This window comes from Tupaia chinensis, unplaced genomic scaffold, assembly GCF_000334495.1.
Source record: "Tupaia chinensis unplaced genomic scaffold, TupChi_1.0 Scaffold000683_1, whole genome shotgun sequence".
Classification (NCBI taxonomy): Eukaryota; Metazoa; Chordata; class Mammalia; order Scandentia; family Tupaiidae; genus Tupaia; species Tupaia belangeri.
Window position 1 is genome coordinate 581564 of NW_006160206.1, and position 15027 is coordinate 596590.

Sequence of the window (15027 nt, forward strand, 5' to 3'; positions counted from 1 at the left end):
GGAGGGGGAGCTGGAAGCAGCAGCTGGCTTGTCCCTGGTGAAGGAACTCACTGGCTCACTTTCTACTCCCATGGTTCTGAAGCTCAGACTCCTTCCTTCACTCTTTCAGTTCCCAAACCCTATCCTCTCTGCAGGTTCACCCCTACCCTTGGGATCTCCCTCCTGAGCTAGGCCTGAGAGAGCTGTGAGCTACAGGTGGGGTGGCCTCGGGTGTGGGCGGCAGCTGCTGTGAAGGTAAATGCTGCCCGCCCAGTGCAGGAGAAGTCATTCACACCAAACAACAGGCTGGGCACATTCCCCGGCAGCTCCCCTGGGTGGTGGCAGCTCCCTCCCTGTCAGTCCCTCCCTCTCTACACTGAAACCTTAATGAATGAGACCGGGAAGAGCAGGCCCTGCATGAAAGATGTTGGATGTGGAAGGAGCCCCAGACCAAGAGACAAGGAGCCCTGAGCTCAGGTTCAACCTCTGACCTTGGCCGCTTTGGGCAGGTGGGGAAGCACTGCTCCCGACATGCCCTGCAGCTAGAACTGATGGCTGGGGACTTAGGAACTTTCATGGAGATTCTGGCAGCTATGTCTTTTGGGAATCAATAATCCAGGCTCCTTCAGAGCAATCCCGTACTAGAGGAAACCAAGTGCTCCTGGGCAGATCTGCTTCAAGAACGAGAGTGGATGGCAGGGCATGCCAGGTTTGCCAGGGCCCAGTGCCTGGCATAGAGTTGGTGCTTGCTGTGTATTTGTCAGAGTGAAACCATACAACGTGTTCTGCCAGGATAGGTCCTTGAACCTGGTGTGAGTCAGCACAGACCAAACAGAGCTGTGGGGAGGGTGGCCATGGGCAGAAGCAGGACCATTTTGTTGACTCAGCAGAGGGACCTAAGTTCCCCATCTGTATGCACCTGGGTGCACCACAACTTTGCCAGGGTTCTGCTTTCATATTCAGCCGGGAGTACTCACCCTTCACCACGATAGGCCCAGCCTGTGCAGCAGAGGTGGAACTAAAAGATGAAGCCAGTGTGGTCCTTGGCCTAAAGAATCTTCGCCAGTGACAATATAGATGGTAACACTACAAGGTAACATCCTAACAGGGAAGGTCTAGCACCTCTGGGCTATATATTTGGTAGTCTAAGATGGGCTAGTTTTCAAACTTTCCTTTGTTAGAGTAGATGTCTCTCCTTCTCCAAATGAAACTTATCTGAAGATATTTAAAGTCAATATAATGGGACCAGCAGGTGGTGTAATGGTTACATCACTGGACTCCCACATAGTCGACCACTGTTCGAGTCCTGGACCCAGCAGCTTAAAACTCACACCAGATGCATGTGCATGCATGCATGCCCAAGATCCCAGGAGGAGAATGGAGGACGAGGGATTGCAGCGTGGCAGCTCCCTCCCTGTCAGTCCCTCCCTCTCTACACTGAAACCTTAATGAATGAGACCGGGAAGAGCAGGCCCTGCATGAAAGATGTTGGATGTGGAAGGAGCCCCAGACCAAGAGACAAGGAGCCCTGAGCTCAGGTTCAACCTCTGACCTTGGCCGCTTTGGGCAGGTGGGGAAGCACTGCTCCCGACATGCCCTGCAGCTAGAACTGATGGCTGGGGACTTAGGAACTTTCATGGAGATTCTGGCAGCTATGTCTTTTGGGAATCAATAATCCAGGCTCCTTCAGAGCAATCCCGTACTAGAGGAAACCAAGTGCTCCTGGGCAGATCTGCTTCAAGAACGAGAGTGGATGGCAGGGCATGCCAGGTTTGCCAGGGCCCAGTGCCTGGCATAGAGTTGGTGCTTGCTGTGTATTTGTCAGAGTGAAACCATACAACGTGTTCTGCCAGGATAGGTCCTTGAACCTGGTGTGAGTCAGCACAGACCAAACAGAGCTGTGGGGAGGGTGGCCATGGGCAGAAGCAGGACCATTTTGTTGACTCAGCAGAGGGACCTAAGTTCCCCATCTGTATGCACCTGGGTGCACCACAACTTTGCCAGGGTTCTGCTTTCATATTCAGCCGGGAGTACTCACCCTTCACCACGATAGGCCCAGCCTGTGCAGCAGAGGTGGAACTAAAAGATGAAGCCAGTGTGGTCCTTGGCCTAAAGAATCTTCGCCAGTGACAATATAGATGGTAACACTACAAGGTAACATCCTAACAGGGAAGGTCTAGCACCTCTGGGCTATATATTTGGTAGTCTAAGATGGGCTAGTTTTCAAACTTTCCTTTGTTAGAGTAGATGTCTCTCCTTCTCCAAATGAAACTTATCTGAAGATATTTAAAGTCAATATAATGGGACCAGCAGGTGGTGTAATGGTTACATCACTGGACTCCCACATAGTCGACCACTGTTCGAGTCCTGGACCCAGCAGCTTAAAACTCACACCAGATGCATGTGCATGCATGCATGCCCAAGATCCCAGGAGGAGAATGGAGGACGAGGGATTGCAGCATGGCCATCCCCCCACAGGGTGATTTCTTACTTTCTGTCTCTCTGTCTCCCTGGAGAGGGCATACACCCTATAGCAAAAATCTCTCTAAAATTAATTAATTAATTAATTAATACTTTGATTGGTAAGAACAGTTTACGGATACTGAGGGCTAACTCTGGTCTGGTATCATGCCTTATTTCCTTTTATCTTCATCATGGCCCTCTGACGCAGGTAGTTATTATGATGTCCCTTTTCAAATGAGGACACTCAGGTTGGGAAAGTTTCAGCAATTTAGGCTGGCTCTGGGTGCATTGGTAATGTGCTGCTTAAGAAAAGCCAGATCCCGTATGGTGACTGTGGTTCAAATCCCTGGCGTGAAACATGTGAGGCATATACATGCTAATGCCCAGGATCCAATATGCTGGGATCAGAGGAAGGATAACGTGGCATGACCAGACCCTGTGGAGGGTGCTCCCCTCTCCCCCTTCCCTTTTCCCTCTCTATCACTCTCCTGTGCATATACACACAGTCTATTATGAATAAAGAAAAAAGTTGAAACATTTTAAGAAAGAGAAAAGCCAGATCTCACATGGTAACTGTGGTTGGACTCTCCAGCCTTCTCAGCCTGAAGACATGCCAGGTGTGGCCAGGAATGCCCAAATGCAGGCTGCAGGGCTATGGCAGGGAGATCACAGCATGACCTGACCCTGTGGGGATGCCCATCTCTCTTTCTCACTCTCGTGTGTGTGCATTCTATCATGGATAAACAGAAGAATCTTTTTTTCTCCTTAAATTTTGCTATAGGGCATGTACACTTGTCAGAGAGACATAGAGATAGGGAAAGTGAGAAATCCCTCCCAGGGGGAATGGCCATACTGCATTTCTTCCTGGGATTTTGTACACACAGCTGGTGCATTTTTCAAACCACCAGGTCTCGGACTTGAATCATGAAGTTGGTCACGTGGGATCCAGCCATTCTATCACCATGCTATTGGCTGGTCCCCCAAACAGAAAAATCTTTTAAAAAAAGGAAATAAAGTTTAAGCAATTTGACCAAGGTCGTTTAGCTAGCTACTAAGTGGCTAAGAGGGAATCTGAACCTAGGGTGGGCAACTCTCACGTGCAATCTGGTTGGAGGTAGTGAGCATGGGGCTGCCTGTGCTCCCTTCTCACCTGGCCCCCATCTTCCAGAAGGCCCCGAGGAAGGACCTTAGCCCCTGGGGACTTGCAAAGTCCAGCATGAAGACAAAGGCACTGTTGGGTCCTGCCACCAGGGACAAGTGCAGCTCAGGGCAACCAGTCCCCGCACTCAGAGAAGGGGGAGATCAGTGTGGGCTGGGGCCATCTGGGAAACACCCGACAGAGGATGCAGTCAGAGGCAGAGTAGGACTTGGCCTCAGACCTCCTAGCCCTCTTGGCTCCCTCACCTGCAGGGGAGGACAGCCAATTGGACTTCCTTTTTAAGGGAAGGGAAGGACTGTGCAGGGCCTTGAGTGACCCAGCGGCTGCATGAAGTCACCACTCTCGGGCTTTGGGGTTGGCTGGCAGGAGGGCTCTGCCCACAGGCAATGTCCTAACAGGAGAGTTAATGAGCGGATAATAATGCCTTTGGTTTAGACCACTGGGTTAAACTCAGTCTCTGGTTTGACATGAAGAGATTAAGTGATTCTAACCAAACCTACTTTCAAGTGACTCCAGGGAGTGACAGCTGTGCCAGTAAGAGGGGACTACGAGGCTGCTGGGCAGCTTAAGCCTGGCATCAAAACCCAAACCTGCCAAGAGGGTAAGAGGCGAGCAGCTGTTCAAAGGGGTTCAGCCTGCATTTACTCTGATTCAGGGGAACTAGAGCGTGTCGGATCCCTCCCCTCCAGTTCAGAGATGTCGACTGCAAAGAGAGCCCCAGGATGAAGCCACTCCACAGGCCACATGTCAGGTTGGCTGCATCACATAAGGAAAAGGGTCCCCAGAAGCCCAGAGGGCTCTGAGCGAGGAACCACAGCACAACACCTGCCATCCATCTTCTGGGTCTTGTTTTGTTTTGTTTTTTCAAAGTTTTTTTTTGCCATAGGGTTAGTGTGCTTGCTATAGAGCAACAGAGAAAGGGAAAGAAATCACGCCCCCCTCCAGGGGGATGGCCATGCTGTAACCCCTTCTCCTCCATTCTCCTTTCAGAATTTTGGGCACACACACACACACACACACACACACACAAGCCTGGTGCGATTATCAGGCTGCTGGGTCTGGAACTTGAACTGTGGTCGACTATGTGGGAGTTCTGTGTCTTGACCACTACGCCACCTGCTGGCCCTCATGCTCTGAGGATTTGAAGGCAGACTCAGATTCCTCTCCCAGAGGTTAATCCCTTCTGGTCTCAAGGGCCTGTGAGGTGGGCTGGGGAAGAGAGCGGTGCATTCTACAGGCCTGGACAGAAATGTTACCTTCACTCCACGAAGACTCAGGAAAGTCAGGACAGAGGTGGGTGGGCAGCACTGTGGCTCTTTCTAGCAGGGACTGTCCCTCTGGGATGACGCTGAGGGTCAGGCGAAGAGGAAGGACAGGAGCCACGCTTCTCCATGGCAAAGATGCCCTCTAATCTCTTTCTTAAAAAATTGTCAGATGATGTGTGTACTCTCCAGAGATGGGGCTGGTGGGAGGGTGGGTGGGAGGGAGAGAGAAAACACCCCATGGGGCATGGTCACACAATTCTTTTTCTTCCATTTATCTATCCTGTCAGGATTTGGGGTGTGTGACACATACCTGGCATGTTTTTCAAGCCACTGGGGCCAGGATTCAAGCTGTGGTTAGCCATGTGGGATCTGGCTCCCCATGCATAGGACCTAACTGCTGTGCTATAGGCCTGCCCTTCCCTCTCATTTCTAATCAAAATAAACCCAAGGGGTAGGGGGACGGTCAAGGCCTCAGATACCTGCAGGGGTGAAGGCAGTCAGGAGAAGGATCTTGGTAGTTTTTGTAAAATTCTTCCAGGGGCCTGAAATGCCCCTCAAGCCAACAGTGCTTTGAAGTGCCACTTTATTTCCTTGGTTACCAGGTGGTCTGCTTGAATAGCTCTAGCTATAGGCCTTGACCTTAACACAGCAGTGTGAATTTGGGTACCCAGGCTCCTTTGAATCTTTGAAGTTAGCTCTTGGTGGCATGACGGGCTGAAGAAAAAACTGGGACAGCTTTTCTCTTCTCAAGGGGCCCCATCAAGAATGCCTGGCTCATGATGCTCTTAGACAACTGCAGCTAACCAGCTGGTCAACCTTAATGTGACCAGCCCATCTGACCCTGCCAGAAAATCCACTCTGAACACATTTAAGATGACATCAGATACCCTCAAGGAGGACTCCATGGCCATCTCCCTGGGACAGCTTAAGACAGCGAGACGTGCCTGGGGCACACTGCTGTGTATGCCTGGGACACTGACCAGCTCTCCTCTGGCCTGAAGAGAAAGGACTTAGTTGCCTGGAGGCTGCTGAGAGGCCTTTCCCTTCCACACTCATGCCCGGAGTGCCGGGAATCTCCACCCCACTTTTCTCTTTGGCCAAGAACCCCCTAGTCCCCTTCTTCACTACTGAAACCAGGGAGGAATGAGGTGGCATTGAGGCTTAGGTGCACTTTACTTACACCCTGTGCCTCTGCGTAAAAGCCCCTTCACCTGGGGAGGGAATAACCTGCTCCACCTCCCCTCGGGGGTGAGAAACTGGCCTAGAGAGCACCTCTTGGACCAGAGGAACTTGGTCTGTGCTTCCGTGGGGCTGAGGTGGCTGGCAGTTCCCTGGCACACTGTGCTGGCCTGTCGCTCTCCTCTGGAACCCCAGACTACTTGCTCCTTCTGGCTGCTCCTCCCAGGGCAGACTCATGCTGCTGTTCCTGACGCCATGCCACCAGTCCTGGGGTTCAGGCAGATGCTGACATCTGTGTTAACTAGACTGTACTCTTGAGGCAGCAAGAGATGAGGCTTGCATGGGGTGTTTTTCTGGACGCCCTGGTCAGACCTCTCTCATCTGCTTCATTAAAACGGAAACTTTGGCTATAATCCTCTCTATTGACGATCAGTGAAGAGGAGACGGGGTGGTCATCTGGTTGGATGGAAGAGTTGGGGGCTTATCCTGCAGCTTCATTTGTACGGCCATCAATTTACTTTGGTTGGGGTAACTGGCTGGCTAATGGAAATTACATACAGGATGGGCTGGCAGGTGGCATGGTAGTTAAGGTGCTGAACTTCCACAAGGCCCACTATGGTTCAAGTCCCAGACCTGGAGGCTTGCTTTCTCACTTTCCCTTTCCCTTTCTCTCTCTCTCTCTCTCTGGTCAAATTAAAAAATAATAATGAACAAAATAAATCTTTTTAATAAGAGAAAGGAAGGAAGAAATTGCACAATGGAAAGCTAAAACTCCCCCAGCACCCCTTGGTATAGAAATTGTTCGACCCTTTGCCTCTCCCAGGTCATAACTGCCAGTTCACAAGACCCTTTTGTGCTAACAAGGCATAATTCGGGGTATTTCAGGCACTGAGGCAGACTGGGCAAGGAGGGATGGTGCTAAGGAAGGCCTAGGCCTGGCCTGGGCATGATGCCGCTCAGATGGATGCTTTACTTGGCCCTCATCCAGGAAGTATGTACAAACCACCCACCACACCCATGCCTCTCTCTGATGCTCACACACCTCTCCCCCGACCACCACTTCCACACAGTGACTTTAGAGAGAGATCCAAGCTCAAGGGCAGGCTGACAGTCCAACTCCAGTTCCCCTCTAGTGATCCAGCCAAGATCAGAGAGCAGTCCTTCCACAAGGTGGCGCCATGGGTCTCTAGGCCATTGCACTTCAGGGTGCAGCCCAGGAGAGAGACCTCACAGGTCAGCAGCTTCCCTGGTCCTCAAAGAGCAGGGAGGCGAGAGGGACGCAGCTGGGATAATTATCAAGTGATTAATCTCAGATCAAGGAGTGCAGCCTTTGCAGTAATAGCGGGGGGGGGATGAGAGCTTACTTAAGAGATCTGGAGCTTGGAGGAGAGAGGATTTACACAAGTCAGGAGGGACTGCATGGCTCAGGCTGGGAGGCTGGAGTAAGCACCGGCATAGGGAAGATGCCGCTCAGGGTGAGGGAGACTCGGGATCATGGACACAGCTGGCAGGGCCTCCAGTCTCCTGAGGCTGACCCTGTCCCAGGCAGGCCCTGATGACTGAGTCATCAGCCCTGAGCATGACATCGGGAAGGCTAGGGGCCGCACCTGCTCTCCCAGGCCACTGCTGTGTCTCTCTGCATTGTAAATGACTGACAGAAGGAAGGGACATCATTTCCTGCATCAGTGAGAAACTCCAGATGTCTGAAGCTCTTGTTCCCAAAGCATTTTCCTGCATCAAAGTCTCCCATTTCAGATGTCAGAGTGGAAATGGGACCAGCTGTACGTGGCCTGTGTCCTCAGAGGCACCCAGGGCTGGAACGGGACTGGGGACCACTCCCCCACCCTTCCTCAGTAGCCGTCAATAATTTTCTGCCCCTTGTGTTACCCTCAGAACTTCTAGAAACACATGCCCTGTACTTATTCAGAGGCTGAGGATCTGACATGGGGCATAAGGCAAAAATCAAAGAGGGCTCTTCAGAGAACATCCTCAGCACTTTACCCATCCAACTCACTCAGGGCAGAGAGGGGAAACGGGAGAAGGACCCATGCATGGGACACTGCTGGCCCATGGAAAAGCCTGGGTCAGCACCTCAGAGTTGGAGGGAGCAAATTTGGGCTATAAGAGTTCTGAACCAGGTGTCCAGAGCCGACTCTTTGGAAAGGACATAGCTTTGGCCTTATCAGCCTCACTCCACGTCAGCTTGTCTCCACTTCTCAGATGGAACTATACACAGCCATCTTAGCTCTGGTCTCCCACTCCCCTCCTCCATCTCTCCACCTCGTCACCTGGTTCTGAGAATTCTCCTCTCTCACATGGGCTGCTCAGTAGCCCGTCACAAGGAGCTGGGCAAACTTGCTCTTGCATTTACATAATGGCACCCAGGAAGTTCTGCACTGGACAGCACTCGTAGACGCCATTGCCTGCAGGACTAAGTCCAGTGCCTTCTTGGACCTGGCCCCCAATACCCTTCCCAATCTGCCTTTCCTTTCTGCTTTCTCTCCCCAGGGCTCTGGTCCCACAGTGGCTATTTTCTGGGCAAGCACCACCTTTCCAGCCACTGGGCCTTTGCTTGTTGCCTTGGTTGAAGTCCTTCCCTCACATCAGGGCATGTCCAGACCCTATCATCTTCAGGACCTGCTACAACACAACTGCATCCAGGACAACCCTCTCAGCAGGCAGGACTTTCTATCCAGCTCCACCTGCTACGATCGCCCTCATTGCCACTTACTATACGTCAGGTCCTCGCAGCTTTATGTGGAATCATCTCGTTTAGGACTCTCAGGGTGGGTTTATATTTATCCCTACTTTACAGCTGCAGAAATAGGCTCAGAAGTAACTTGCCCAAGGTCACACAGATGGCCTGAAGCAGAGGATTTAAATCTAGGCAATCTGGCTGGAGAACCTTACTCCTGAGCACTGCTCTCCCAGGATGCCAGGTTTCTTCCTAGATGGTGGGCAAGAAGATGTGACTTTGGCTTTGAAGAGCAAACCCTTCTTGGAGGCCCAAGGGGGTTGGACGAGGAGGCACAGTGGACTCTGTGTGTTTTGATAAATGCTGTTTGTATAGTGCTGTCATGCATACCATACACACACGCGCGCGCACACACACACACACACACACACACACACGCTAATGTCCAACATATGCTTCACTTCAACATATGAAAACATCCCACCGAGGAGCCCGGGACTCATTAGCGGTGGTTCTGTCAGTGGACAAAAGGTCAGCCCAGGAGACTGTCCACTCTATCTCCAGACGCAAGCACTTAGGGCTTAATGATGTGTATATTTTCATATGTGGGCAGCTGACATTCTCCATGTAAACTATTTGCAATTTCCCAATGTGGACAAACTCAGCTTTCAGGAAAAGCTTAGCAAGAAAGGCAAATCTCTCTGGAAGAAAGGAGTTCTGAGGAGTCTCCTTCTTTTTAAACAAGGGGACCACCTTGTCCTCTCCACACTGGGCTATAGGCAGCTGTTTCTTAGAGGGTCACCCCATTTCTCCTCTGGGACAAGAAGGGGGAGGGATACTCCCACAACCATACCCTGGCTGCCCCTTGACCCTTCACAAGGGGATCTGCGTCAGCTACGGGAAGCCTGGCCGTGGGCGGGGGCAGGGGTGGGAATCGGGCCTCCAGTAGAAGCTAGGGCTGGAGGCAGTTGTGGGCGCCTGAGAGGGGCGGGCCTGATAGTCACTGGCCCTGAGCAGGGGCTGGCATGTACTGGGCTCTGTATGTGGGTTTTCCCACGAATTTATACATCTGCTCCTCTCCAGAACAATGCCATAAGGTCGGGCTTATTGTTCCAAGGTCACAGACGTGGAAACTGAGCCTTGGAGAGTTCTGTGAAGGGAAGGATTGTTCCATTCCTATCTCATCAGGATTGAGTGCAGTGCATGGTGTGCCGAGTATGCCATAAATGCACAGAGAACAACATGGCATTTAGTAAACGGAGATTCAAATCCAGGTCCGACTTGAAACATGGCACTTAGTAAACAGAGATTCAAATCCAGGTCCGTCTGACTCAAAATTTGTACTCTCTCCACTCCACCTCACTGAAATGAACTGATGATGTTCCTGCTATATAATAGGTACTCAACACATTTGTTGTGTAAATATGCATGGGAGGATGGGAGGAGCTGGTGGTGTGGTGGTTAAGACAGCTGGATCCTATATGGCTAACTATGCAGTTTGAGTCCCAGACCCATAAGTTTGAAAAACATGCTGGGCGTGTGTGTGTGTGTGTGTGTGTGTGTGTGTGTGTGTGCTCGCGCACACGCGTGCCCAAAGTACTGAAAGGAAGAAACAAAGGAGGGATTGCAGCAGACCATTCCTCATGAGTGGTGCTTTTCCACTTTCCCTCTCTCTCTCTCTCTCTCTCTATCCAGTGAGTTCATATGTATTTTTTAAAGTGTGTCTGTGTGTGTGTGTGTGTGTGGCTTTGTGCACACGACATATACATTCATAGCAGAGAATAGGGAGGTGGAAGGCAAGGCCTCTATCCACAGTACCTTCAGAGGGTTATCTGGTATCTCCCCTGCCTTTGTGACAATCTGGGCCAATCAGAGTTCTCTGGCATTTTCTCAGTTAGAACCAGATGGAGGGTCAGTGCCCATCTCAGGCAGAAACTGTGGGCTGGAGGCTTACGGGCTGCTGGGTATGGGAGAGCCTGGAGTTGTCCTTGGGAGAAGCATCAGGCCCCAGAGGTTCTGCAGCCCCGGCACTACCGCATCTCCCCCATAGTCTCCTTGAACCAGATGAGAAAACTCCCCCTTTGTTTGGGCAACTGGGATGCCAGTGTCTGCCACTTCCATCAAAAATCCAGACTCATTCATCCTCTGTAAAATATGAGGCTTAGCCAGGTGACTAGCAGGACTCTCCAAACACCATCCGGGAGGCCAGGAGCTCCTCCAGCCTTGTGTTTCTCTCTCCACTGTGAGGTTGGCTGGTTCTAAGTTCTGTGAACTGACTTGGGCTGGCTTACTTGACTCCAGGGATAAGAACTGGGGTGGAAAATGCAAGTGGTAGGGCAAACAGGGGGCTCATTCTAGCCCCAAATCCTGCTTACAATCAAACATGCTTGGACAATCACAACCAGAAGACAAAGGGGAAGGAAAGCCTGCAATCGGCAGCCATGGAGAGCGTTTCCTCACTTGAGGGTTGATTTAAAGTCTGGCTGACAGGAAGAAAAAGCGCCATTCTTCTACCTTTTAATCAAAACCTTCAGGGGCATGTGGAAAAGCCATGCTGCATGCCCTCAGGTCCGTCTGGAGTAGTTCCTTTCTTCTCCAAGGCTAGGCAGGAGACACAATCCATGAGCCCCAACCAAGAACAGACCAAAAGAGAAAGGCGGGGTTTTGTATTCTGGGTCACTGGGGGCGTGGGGGAAGTAAATCAGCCCAACCACATGCTCCAGAAGCAAAGTACTGGGGGTAGTTGTTCCCTCCACTCTGGGTCTGATGTCAGTATCTTGTAGCTTTTAGCCCAAACACCCTTAATCCTCACCAGAGTGTCCTGGTGGCCAGCCCAGTTGATGGATGGCCAGGCTGAGCACCAGGCCAGATGTAGTTCTGTTGTAAGCCTCAGCTCTCAACAAAACCCAGATCTTCCCTGGTCTCCAGCATATAGCACTCAGTACCAAAGGGGCCTTCCAGAGTCTACCTCCAGCCCTATTAGGCAGAGACGCAGCTGGACAGGCAGATGTAGGCTGAAAATCCTTGTGGCAGAAGCTGGAAAAATGACAAGTCTCCCCACTCAGGTAATTCACCTCTAATGGAGGTGATTCTTACCACTCTGAGATGGGCACAGCCTCCAGTGAAAGCAGATTAAGCGTGGAGTAGAGGAAGCACAAGCTTTGGGGCTCTGCTCTTGCAGTCCTGAGAGGTAGTGTGCTCCAGGGAAGGGAAGCTAGGGTTCAATGAGGAAGCATTTCCACAAAAACACTTCTGGTAAATGGAAATCACAGATGAAAAGGATGTGAATCTCCAAGGCTCCAGTTACAATTTCTCTTCTCATTATAAATATTTATTTTCTATATAATGTTCTATTCTTTTTTCTTGTTGTTTTAAAGACAGGGTCTTGACATGTCCTGATCCTCCTGCCTCATCCTCCCAGCTGGGATTACAGGCACCCACCACAGTGACTGACCTTTAGGTTGAACCAGAAATTGAACCCGGGCCTCTCATGTGATTCCAACCCAAAGAGCAGTGTCTTAGCAGTGTGTGCCATGGCATCTGGGTCTCTATTATTTTCCTTAAAACAGCTATTCCCCAAGTTATTTAAGCTTCAGCATGCCACAAAACCCTGATCTTTCCTGGTCTCCAATACACAGCACTCAATATCAAAGGGGCCTTCCAGAGTCCACCTCCTGCCTCTGACAGCCACCATGCCTTTAAAAGATGGCACCTGACCTGCCATCTTTATCCTTTCTTGATGAGGAGCCCAAAGACCCAGAATCTGAGGGGCTCATGGGGCCCTCTGTAGCTTTGTGTGGTTGTTGGAGAAGATGAAAAATAACACCACAACACTGTTGGAAACTACCCTGATCTATGCAAGACTCCCGATTCCACTATAACACAGATACCACTCTGACAATCTCCTTAACTCTTTGGATAATCATCTTTTGCATCTCTTTGGTGGTGACCCTGGGGATAGACCGTTAATCTGTTAGGATAGAAAGAAATTTCAGGAAATGGGAGTTGCCTTTGTACAAAGAGATTGAGGTATGCTATTGTTGTGATCAGAAAGCTTCTCCAGGAGAGTGCAAGCCATGCCATCCAACAGCCACGCAGGGTCCCTGAGTGACCATTCTGTGCCCAGATCGTGGGCTCCACACCCAGGACCTTACAGAACAACTCAGTTAGCCAAAAGTAGGAGTTAAAGGCTGGCAAGGACTGGAGGGGACGAAGTGTGGGCCAGCACCTCAGGCCTCTGGAAAAAGAACTCAGAGGTGACTCCTCAGACACAGACAGCTCATGGCTGAGGTGAGTTTTGACCAAGACCTAAAGGGTGAAGGGAGTTTGGTCAGAAAACGAGGAGAACACTTGTGTCCTCTGACTTGTGGCATTTGTGCCCTGGGAGACTGGGGCTCTGAAAGAATTCATTTTCCCTTAAGGCAAAAAGGACACTGTTGTGAACAATGTTCAGGTGGCAAGACTGCCTTTGAAGATCCTGGTCAGCGGGTTCCAGGCATCAGCAACCAAGTGAGGGGCTGCAAAGCCAGGAGGTGCTAGGAGCAAGCCTGCCTCTGTGTGTGTGTGTGTGTGGGGGGCGTGTGCGTGTGCATACACACATGCACATGCATCTGGCTCTTACCCTTCACAGAGCCTTGCTGACCTGGCTCTTGGGGTCCCAGTGAGTTCCCTGAGTCAGCAGAGTAGAGCCACACAACCCTTGAGAAAGCCACAGCTCTTCAAGAAGAGGAAGACAGGCTGGATTTAAGAGATCTTGAGCCACATTCCTGTGCTGTTCAAGTGGCTTCGCAGAAATAAGAATGAAGGATTCTCAGGGATCAGGAAGGACATTTTTAAACTCTGGCAGAATTTAACTAGAAGCTCTGAGAGCCAAGCAACTTTAATGAGAATAAAAGGGAAATACAGAGTGACCCTGACCCAGACCCCGACCCTTTACGTCAAAAGCAAAAGATGGTAATTAACAAAACACCATGTGCCCAGACATGGAGTGAGGGGTCAGCCAAGCTCTGTCAATCGAATAATCCTAGGTCATGACCTGGAGGCCCAAAGTGTGCAACAGGAGAGGTCATGCTGTTTACACAGGCCATACCCTTGGGGGCTCGCAGGCCCTGGAGCAGCTGTGTGAGCAGAAGTGGGATTTTTCCTGGTGAGGGGTTTGCATCCAGCCAACTCTACCAGGGGCCAGCACAGGTAATTCATAGTGGAGCTCTGGTCCCACGGGGCTTGGTGCTGAATGTGCATAGCACGGGGGTAGGAGATTCCTCATTCTTCTGCGTGAGAGGTGAGGGCACAGCCACCCAACTTTTTGACTTCTAAAACATCCAACACTCTCCTTTCCATGCTTCAATCTAAAATTGTGTTGATTTTTTCCCCAGTGAAGATTTCATCTCATGGGGCTTGGGAATGAAGGAGAAGAAGCAATTTCCTAAGATGTAGGGAATTCAACCAAAACTCACTCATACCCTGCATGATATAATTTCTCTGCCCAAGGCCCACAGATGGGGAGGACTGTCAGCCCACCCAGTAAGTCAGTGAGCACAAGCACCAGGGGCAAGGAGTTCCTCAGGAAACCTGTGGCTGATTGCTCTGTCTCCAGCCACTCCAAAGAGAGGAATTCTGGGCAGGAAACACTGAACACACACAGAAGAACAGGGGTCAGAGGCAAAGGCAGAGCCAGCTCCACCACCATCAAAGGGACATCCAATTTTCTGACCTGGCAGGTCATGAAAAAGGAAAAGGGACCTAGATGGGCCAGCTCTGGCCTGCTGTGAGGAGCCCTTGGCAGACACAGGGACATCAGGAGAAGCCACAAAGAAATCAGGTTGCGGGCAAAAGCAATTTCTTGTCCAGGAAAGACTGGTAGAGGCAGGGATGGGGTACATCATTTGAAGGACAATTATGTAGTCATTTAAAATGCTACACAGGAAGATGATGTGAGAAAAATGCTAATACTTTGACACTGCAAAGTGGAAGCCCAAGTCCTGGCCTGGGCCGGGAGGGAACCAGCCAGCTTGCCTTCTGGACTAGGCTATTTGGGCCAAACTGGAATACCTGGGAGGCTGATTCGGGAAACATTTTTGTCTTTGGTTAACTTTCGAGAAGACAACACAGTGCAGGAGAATAGCATGGGCTCCAGAAGCAGGTAGACCAAGATTATAGCCCAGCTTTACTCTGTTGTTCTTTTCCTTTTATTGCTATAAAATATATAGCATAGACATATCACCATTCTAATCATTTTTAAGTGTATAATTTAGTGGCATTAATTATATTCATCATGTCAATCATTA

At 50.6% G+C, this 15027-nt stretch overlaps 1 protein-coding gene across 2 annotated transcripts in view; it reads right to left on the reverse strand.

The window, feature by feature from the left end:
• GRK5 (G protein-coupled receptor kinase 5) overlaps window positions 1-15027 on the reverse strand; it is a gene marked incomplete at its 5' end in the record, with an annotated part of 275319 nt that overhangs the window by 34371 nt on the left and 225921 nt on the right.